This window comes from Oncorhynchus gorbuscha, unplaced genomic scaffold (genome assembly GCF_021184085.1).
Source record: "Oncorhynchus gorbuscha isolate QuinsamMale2020 ecotype Even-year unplaced genomic scaffold, OgorEven_v1.0 Un_scaffold_953, whole genome shotgun sequence".
In the NCBI taxonomy this organism is placed as follows: Eukaryota; Metazoa; Chordata; class Actinopteri; order Salmoniformes; family Salmonidae; genus Oncorhynchus; species Oncorhynchus gorbuscha.
In genome coordinates, this window is record NW_025745893.1 from 210,001 (window position 1) to 220,000 (window position 10,000).

Sequence of the window (10,000 nt, forward strand, 5' to 3'; positions counted from 1 at the left end):
CTGTCAACACATAGCAACAGTCAGTCAGCATGCTCTCCTGTCAACACATAGCAACAGTCAGTCAGCATCCTCTCCTGTCAACACATAGCAACAGTCAGTCAACATCCTCCACTGTCAACACATAGCAACAGTCAGTCAACATCCTCTCCTGTCAATACATAGCAACAGTCAGTCAACATCCTCCACTGTCAACACATAGCAACAGTCAGTCAGCATCCTCTCCTGTCAACACATAGCAACAGTCAGTCAACATCCTCTCCTGTCAACACGTAGCAACAGTCAGTCAGCATCCTCTCCTGTCAACACATAGCAACAGTCAGTCAACATCCTCTCCTGTCAACACATAGCAACAGTCAGTCAGCATCCTCTCCTGTCAACACATAGCAACAGTCAGTCAGCATCCTCTCCTATCAACACATAGCAACAGTCAGTCAACATCCTCTCCTATCAACACATAGCAACAGTCAGTCAACATCCTCTCCTATCAACACATAGCAACAGTCAGACAACATCCTCTGTGAAGATACAGTAGGTTGTTTGTGAAAGGTGGTGTCTTTGTGAATGGGATCTGTGTGTGGCTGCGTGTCTGTGTGTGTGTGTGTGTGTGTGTGTGTGTGTGTGTGTGTGTGTGTGTGTGTGTGTGTGTGTGTGTGTGTGTGTGTGTGTGTGTGTGTGTGTGTGTGTGTGTGTGTGTGTGTGTGTGTGTGTGTGTGTGTCTCAGAGAGGATCTGTAGGAGATTTGAAGAGATCAGCTATGACCGCCTGTGGTCAAGGATGTGAAGGCTTTCTCCCACTCTGACACATGATCCCAGAGCGCTCTAATTGGCTCACACATGATCAGCGAGCACTCCGATTGGCTGAAGGGCGAAGTGGGCGGGACATGAGGTCATCAGTTCGTAAGCTCATGACATCATCAGACCTCTGATAGCCCCTGGGACAGATGCTGTGGTTGGTTGCTAGCCTGAGGATGATTAGCCAGTTAAAACCCTAAAGCTGTGTCACTTAATAGAGGTCAGAGGTCACAAAGGCTGTGTCCCAAATAGCAATGTGGTCAGTTAGTGGGTCCATCGTGTCAAAAAAACCTGAACCAGTAACCAGGGGTCACATCCAGTAACCAGGGGTCACATCCAGTAACCAGGGGTCACAATCTGTAACCAGATGTCACATCCAGTAACCAGATGTCACATCCAGTAACCAGGGGTCACATCCAGTAACCAGGGGTCACATCCAGTAACCAGGGGTCACATCCTGTAACCAGATGTCACATCCAGTAACCAGGGGTCACATCCAGTAACCAGATGTCACATCCAGTAACCAGGGGTCACATCCAGGAACCAGATGTCACATCCAGTAACCAGGGGTCACAATCTGTAACCAGATGTCACATCCAGTAACCAGGGGTCACATCCAGGAACCAGATGTCACATCCAGTAACCAGGGGTCACATCCTGTTACCAGGGGTCACATCCAGTAACCAGGGGTCACAATCTGTAACCAGGGGTGACATCCAGTAACCAGGGGTCACATCCAGTAACCAGGGGTCACATCCTGTTACCAGGGGTCACATCCAGTAACCAGGGGTCACATCCTGTTACCAATAGTCACATCCAGTAACCAGGGGTCACATCCTGTAACCAGGGGTCACATCCAGTAACCAGGGGTCACAATCTGTAACCAGGGGTCACAATCTGTAACCAGGGGTCACATCCAGGAACCAGGGGTCACATCCAGGAACCAGATGTCACATCCAGGAACCAGGGGTCACATCCAGGAACCAGGGGTCACATCCAGGAACCAGGGGTCACATCCAGTAACCAGGGGTCACATCCAGTAACCAGGGGTCACATCCAGTAACCAGGGGTCACATCCAGGAACCAGGGGTCACATCCAGTAACCAGGGGTCACATCCTGTAACCAGGGGTCACATCCAGTAACCAGGGGTCACATCCTGTAACCAGGGGTCACATCCTGTTACCAGGGGTCACATCCAGTAACCAGGGGTCACATCCTGTGTGAATCCCAAATAGCACATTATTCCCTATATAGTACACTACTTTAGACCGAGCCCTATTCCCTATATAGTGTACTACTTTAGACCAGGGCCCTACTCCTTATATAGTGCACTACTTTAGACCAGGGCCCTTAGGACACAGACAAGATATGACCCCTAGTTCCGAGTTCAGGTTGTTAACTCTTCTTCCTAACAGGAACAACATGCTAATTGCACAGGAAGTGGGCTTTTGAATGTCTTACAGGGGTATTTCTGTAACCTTTATTTAGCAGGAAGTGGGCTTTTGAATGTCTTACAGGGGTATTACTGTAACCTTTATTTAGCAGGAAGTGGGCTTTTGAATGTCTTACAGGGGTATTTCTGTAACCTTTATTTAGCAGGAAGTGGGCTTTTGAATGTCTTACAGGGGTATTTCTGTGTATTTCTGTAACCTTTATTTAGCAGGAAGTGGGCTTTTGAATGTCTTACAGGGGTATTTCTGTGTATTTCTGTAACCTTTATTTAGCAGGAAGTGGGCTTTGAATGTCTTACAGGGGTATTTCTGTGTATATCTGTAACCTTTATTTAGCAGGAAGTGATGCTGTGCTGTGTTTACATTCTGCTTGGTGTGCATACAATTCAATCCATGCATTAGCTATTGTTACTAAACTGTTATGAGCTCAAAGAGGACGTGCAACATTACTGGATTCCACAGGAGGGCGCCATCTCCCATGTTATTGTCCATGTTGTAGACTATATCACTCAGCCATCTCCCATGTTGTAGACTATATCACTCAGCCATCTCCCATGTTGTAGACTATATCACTCAGCCATCTCCCATGTTATTGTCCATGTTGTAGACTATATCACTCAGCCATCTCCCATGTTATTGTCCATGTTGTAGACTATATCACTCAGCCATCTCCCATGTTGTAGACTATATCACTCAGCCATCTCCCATGTTGTTGTACATGTTGTAGACTATATCAATCAGCCATCTCCCATGTTATTGTACATGTTGTAGACTATATCAATCAGCCATCTCCCATGTTGTAGACTATATCACTCAGCCATCTCCAATGTTATTGTACATGTTGTAGACTATATCACTCAGCCATCTCCCATGTTATTGTACATGTTGTAGACTATATCAATCAGCCATCTCCCATGTTGTAGACTATATCACTCAGCCATCTCCAATGTTATTGTACATGTTGTAGACTATATCACTCAGCCATCTCCCATGTTGTTGTCCATGTTGTAGACTATATCACTCAGCCATCTCCCATGTTATTGTACATGTTGTAGACTATATCACTCAGCCATCTCCCATGTTATTGTACATGTTGTAGACTATATCAATCAGCCATCTCCCATGTTATTGTCCATGTTGTAGACTATATCACTCAGCCATCTCCCATGTTATTGTACATGTTGTAGACTATATCACTCAGCCATCTCCCATGTTATTGTACATGTTGTAGACTATATCACTCAGCCATCTCCCATGTTGTAGACTATATCACTCAGCCATCTCCCATGTTGTAGACTATATCACTCAGCCATCTCCCATGTTGTTGTCCATGTTGTAGACTATATCACTCAGCCATCTCCCATGTTGTAGACTATATCACTCAGCCATCTCCAATGTTATTGTCCATGTTGTAGACAATATCACTCAGCCATCTCCCATGTTATTGTCCATGTTGTAGACAATATCACTCAGCCATCTCCCATGTTATTGTCCATGTTGTAGACTATATCACTCAGCCATCTCCCATGTTATTGTCCATGTTGTAGACTATATCACTCAGCCATCTCCCATGTTGTAGACTATATCACTCAGCCATCTCCCATGTTATTGTCCATGTTGTAGACTATATCACTCAGCCATCTCCCATGTTGTAGACTATATCACTCAGCCATCTCCAACATAACTATGTTTCACATCCACAAGAGGGCATGCATATCACAATATCACAATGTCACAATATCTCAATCTTACAATGTCACAATATCTCAATATCACAATATCTCAATCTTACAATGTCACAATATCTCAATATCTCAATATCTTAATGTCACAATATCTCAATATCTCAATATCACAATATATATAATGATCTAGTGTGAATCCAAGATTGAACCCGGGTCTCACTGCTCTCTCTCTCTCTGTGGCTGGCGGGTCCTCTGAGGTCATGCCACCTCAGGGCCTGCAGACAGTGACATTAGAACTCCAGAATTAGCTCTGCCGTAAGGCTAATCACCTGGAATTGAGACCAGTGGGGACTCATTGTAAGCAGGCAGGACACCTGAGGTGACTGGCAACAGAAAGAAGGAATGAGGAAGTGTTGTGATGTCCATAGGGTTTGCTGTGAACTGCTCTTTCATTCCAATAGCAAACAAAGCTTTCCTCTCCTCTCCTCTCCTCTCCTCTCCTCTCCTCTCCTCTCCTCTCCTCTCCTCTCCTCTCCTCTCCTCTCCTCTCCTCTCCTCTCCTCTCCTCTCCTCTCCTCTCCTCTCCTCTCCTCTCCTCTCCTCTCCCTTCTCTCAGGTCCTCTACCGTCGAAAGGAGAAGGTTGAATATTCTGACAGGCAGACCAAAGAGCAGTCCGTGTTCCCCAGCCGCGACCTTCACCTGACCCCTGTCACTGTCCCACCCCCGGTCCCGCTGCACCCAGTCGGAGCCCAGACCCAGCCCCAGGTAGGTTGGAGCGTGATTAACTACAATTCCCATAATGCAACACATATTTGAAGCCCCAAGTTGTAGCGTGATGTACTACAGTACCATAATGTTATGTGTAATACACCTGTATTCATAAAGTATCTCAGAGTATGAGTGCTGATCTAGGATCAGGTCCTGCCTGACCATATCAACCTATTCAATCTGATCTAAAAGACCAAACTGATCCAAGATCAGCTCTCTTACAGGGCAGCAGGTAGTCTAGCAGTTAGAGCAGTGGACCAGTAACCAAAAGGTCGCTGGTTAGAATTCCCGAACTGACAAGATGAACAATCTGCTGATGTGCCATTGAGCAACGCACTTCAGGAGGGCGGCACTGAGCCTGTAAAACAACACATTTCACTGTCCCTACCCAATGTATGTGACAATAAAACATATGTCTTTCTACTGTGAGATGCTTTGTGAATACAGGTCCTGGTTTTATCTTTAGTAAAGGTGTGTCTGAAGCTAAACTAATGCTGTCCCATCTTGTCATTATTCCCCAGGTCTTGGTTTTATCTTTAGTAAAGGTGTGCCTGAAGCTAAACTAATGCTGTCCCATCTTGTCATTATTCCCCAGGTCTTGGTTTTATCTTTAGTAAAGGTGTGCCTGAAGCTAAACTAATGCTGTCCCATCTTGTCATTATTCCCAGGTCTTGGTTTTATCTTTAGTAAAGGTGTGCCTGAAGCTAAACTAATGCTGTCCCATCTTGTCATTAATCCCCAGGTCCTGGTTTTATCTTTAGTAAAGGTGTGCCTGAAGCTAAACTAATGCTGTCCCATCTTGTCATTAATCCCCAGGTCTTGGTTTTATCTTTAGTAAAGGTGTGTCTGAAGCTAAACTAATGCTGTCCCATCTTGTCATTAATCCCCAGGTCTTGGTTTTATCTTTAGTAAAGGTGTGTCTGAAGCTAAACTAATGCTGTCCCATCTTGTCATTAATCCCCAGGTCTTGGTTGTATCTTTAGTAAAGGTGTGTCTGAAGCTAAACTAATGCTGTCCCATCTTGTCATTAATCCCCAGGTCTTGGTTTTATCTTTAGTAAAGGTGTGCCTGAAGCTAAACTAATGCTGTCCCATCTTGTCATTAATCCCCAGGTCCTGGTTTTATCTTTAGTAAAGGTGTGTCTGAAGCTAAACTAATGCTGTCCCATCTTGTCATTAATCCCCAGGTCTTGGTTTTATCTTTAGTAAAGGTGTGTCTGAAGCTAAACTAATGCTGTCCCATCTTGTCATTAACCCCCAGGTCCCCTTCTCTAGCAGCATGGTCCAAGCAGAGCCAGCACCGCCTTCTACACCCACTTCCATACCTCCACCCAGAGCCTGCCGTCCTCCACCCACCACCCCTGTCCCCATCCCTGTCTCCAGCTCCAGCTGTGGTCCTCCGCAGCTCCCCCCTACCCACCAAAAGCCTTGCCTGTCAGCCAGCCCCTCTCCCTTCAGGATGAAGCCTGCCGCGTGTCTCCAGGAGAGGTGGGTGAATACTGGTTGTGATATTAAATATGGACACTCAATGTTCATCTGTGTTGGACCAAACCGATGAGCGTTCTGTATAAAAGGACAAGGACAATACTGGTTCTCGTCTCCTCATAAAGAGAAGCATGAGCAGTGTGGGTTCAGTTGTCCACTAAATGGTAACCGTTTTGAAGTAGGTTATGGCCTGATTGTCCCAGAGCTGGAGGGTCTCTCTCAATAGCTGGGCTGTAGTCTATAGCCTGATTGTCCCAGAGCTGGTGGTCTCTCTCCATAGCTGGGCTGTAGTCTATAGCCTGATTGTCCCAGAGCTGGAGGGTCTCTCTCAATAGCTGAGCTGTAGTCTATAGTCTGATTGTCCCAGAGCTGAAGGGTCTCTCTCCATAGCTGGTCTGTAGTCTATAGTCTGATTGTCCCAGAGCTGAAGGGTCTCTCTCCATAGCTGGGCTGTAGTCTATAGTCTGATTGTCCCAGAGCTGGAGGGTCTCTCTCAATAGCTGGGCTGTAGTCTATAGTCTGATTGTCCCAGAGCTGGAGGGTCTCTCTCAATAGCTGGGCTGTAGTCTATAGTCTGATTGTCCCAGAGCTGAAGGGTCTCTCTCCATAGCTGGGCTGTAGTCTATAGTCTGATTGTCCCAGAGCTGGAGGTCTCTCTCCATAGCTGGGCTGTAGTCTATAGTCTGATTGTCCCAGAGCTGGAGGGTCTCTCTCAATAGCTGGGCTGTAGTCTATAGTCTGATTGTCCCAGAGCTGAAGGGTCTCTCTCCATAGCTGGGCTGTAGTCTATAGTCTGATTGTCCCAGAGCTGGAGGTCTCTCTCCATAGCTGGGCTGTAGTCTATAGCCTGATTGTCCCAGAGCTGGAGGGTCTCTCTCAATAGCTGGGCTGTAGTCTATAGCCTGATTGTCCCAGAGCTGGAGGTCTCTCTCCATAGCTGGGCTGTAGTCTATAGCCTGATTGTCCCAGAGCTGGAGTGTCTCTCTCAATAGCTGGGCTGTAGTCTATAGCCTGATTGTCCCAGAGCTGGTGGTCTCTCTCCATCGCTGGGCTGTAGTCTATAGCCTGATTGTCCCAGAGCTGGAGGGTCTCTCTCCATAGCTGGGCTGTAGTGTATGTGAGGTCAGGGCAGGATTTGGTTGGATGTTGGCGGCCAATCAAGAACTGTCCTAGTGACACAAAGAACGGACGGATGGGGAGAGGACAAGGATGAGTGGGAGGGGAGGGGGAGAGGAGGGGGAGGAGGCGGAGGAAGGGGAGAGGAGAGGGGGAGGGAAGGAGGGGAGAGGAGGGAGGGAAGGAGGGGAGAGGGGGAAGGAGGGGAGTGGTGGGGGAAGGAGGGGAGGGGAAGGGGTGATGTCTAAAGTCTTTAATGTTGCTCTTCCTCTCTGGCTTGACTTTAGAAGAACACTGTAAGTGATGTCTGGGAAACTTTCCACTGCTGCTTTTAACTACACAGAGATAGACACAGAGAGAGAACACAGAGAAAGACACAGAAAGAGAACACATAGAGAGACACAGAGAGAGACACAGAGAGAGACACAGAGAGAGACACAGAGACAGAACACAGAGACAGACCACAGAGTGAGACACAGAGTGAGACACAGAGAGAAACTGGTTTGAAGACATTTGAAGGTTTTCATCGTGCGTTTACACCAAGCAGATTAGATGTTGTAGCTACACACAATGCCCAAATGAATGTCTGATACCAGCAGATTGTATCATCTCCCAGCAGTAAGTTGTGGGTTATGTTATCACATCCCACTGCACTCAGGTGAACTGTTACATGCTGGCCAGAGTCCAGAGGCATTGAGCCGTGGTATTTTCCCCAGACCTCTAACATCTGATTGTGTTTGGTGGCAGGTGTTCTCCGTAGAGTACGTGTAGAACGAGGTGTAGAACACCTCCTCTGCCTTAGTCTGAGGAAGGTGGGAACAGGGAGGAGGAGGAGGAGGGGGAGGGGGAGGAGGAGGAAGGAAGGGGGGGAGAAGGAGGGAAGAGAGGGAGAATGAGGAGATGGAGGATGTAGAGGAGGAGGAGGAGAAGGACGGAAGAGGGGAGGAGGAGGAAGGAAGAGGGGGAGGAGGAGGAAGGAAGAGGGGGAGGAGGAGGAAGGAAGAGAGGGAGAAGGAGGAGATGGAGGATGTAGAGGAGGAGGAGGAGAAGGACGGAAGAGGGGGAGGAGGAGGAAGGAAGAGGCGGAGGAGGAGGAAGGAAGGGGGGGAGAAGGAGGAGATGGAGGATGTAGAGGAGGAGGAGAAGAAGGACGGAAGAGGGGGAGGAGGCGGAAGGAAGAGGGGGAGGAGGCGGAAGGAAGAGGGGGAGGAGGAGGAAGGAAGAGGGGGAGGAGGAGGAAGGAAGGGGGGAGAAGGAGGAGATGGAGGATGTAGAGGAGGAGGAGGAGAAGGACGGAAGAGGGGGAGGAGGAGGAAGGAAGAGGGGGAGGAGGAGGAAGGAAGGGGGGAGGAGGAGGAAGGAAGAGGGGGGGAGGAGGAAGGAAGGGGAAGGAGGAAGGGAGGGGAGGAGGAGGAAGGAAGAGAGGGAGAAGGAGGAGATGGAGGATGTAGAGGAGGAGGAGGAGAAGGAAGGAAGAGGGGGAGGAGATGGAGGATGTAGAGGAGGAGGAGGAGAAGGAAGGAAGAGAGGGAGAAGGAGGAGATGGAGGATGTAGAGGAGGAGGAGGAGAAGGACGGAAGAGGGGAGGAGGAGGAAGGAAGAGGGGGAGGAGGAGGAAGGAAGGGGGGGGGAGAAGGAGGGAAGAGGGGCAGAAGGAGGAGATGGAGGATGTAGAGAGGAGGAGGAGGAGAAGGACGGAAGAGGGGGAGGAGGAGGAAGGAAGAGGGGGAGAAGGAGGAGATGGAGGATGTAGAGGAGGAGGAGGAGGGAATGAGGAGGAGGAAGGAAGGGGGGGAGAAGGAGGGAAGAGGGGCAGTAGGAGGAGATGGAGGATGTAGAGGAGGAGGAGGAGGGAATGAGGAGGAGGATGAGAAGGATGGAAAAGGTGGAGGATGAGATGGAGGACATAGAGGAGGAGGTAGAATAGGAGGGAAGAGGACGTCTTGGTTCTTTCTCAAATAATCTTACCTTGATTCCTCACCTCCTTCTCAAAACCCATTGAAGGAGAAGGTACATAGCCCCTCCCCCTCTGACCTTCTACTCTTATACAGTTGAGAAGGAGGTGAGGAAAGATGAATTGAGATTGAGGCCCCCTTATGTCACAAGTCACCCTGATGTTTATAAGAAGGAAGTGAGAGAATGTTCCGGAACAGGCCTCTGTCAGGAATGTTCTTTATGTAAAACAATGAACCAGGATAAAATACAATGAGAGAGGGTTCATTTCACTGGCAGGTGTCTCATGGTGATAGATTACATAGGATTTTGGGGGGGGATATTGTCAAGTGCTTTTGTAACATTTTGGAGTGCAGTTTGAGGATGCCTGATATCGCTCAGGTCTGGAAATGTAATGTGTATTTCCTCTATTTAATGTAGGTTAGAATGTATATGTTATATGACAGGAAGAAGATCATTAACACTGTCAGCATTATATATTTTAAGCAGTAAGGCCCGAGGAGGTGTGGTATATGGCCAATATACCAGGGCTAAGGGCTGTTCTTAGCACAACGCTACTAGGAGTTTCTGGATACAGCCCTTAGCTGTGGTATATTAGCCATACACCACAAACCCCCAAGGTGCCTTATTGCTATTATAAACTGGTTACCAACATAATTAGAACAGTAAAAATACATGTTTTGTCATACCTGTGGTATACGGTCTGATATACTACGACCGTCAGCCAATCAACATTCAGGGCTCGAACCA

General features: G+C 48.0%; 1 pseudogene; it reads left to right on the forward strand.

Annotated features, from left to right (window-relative positions):
* LOC124020851 overlaps window positions 1-10,000 on the forward strand; it is a 165,062-nt pseudogene that overhangs the window by 127,288 nt on the left and 27,774 nt on the right.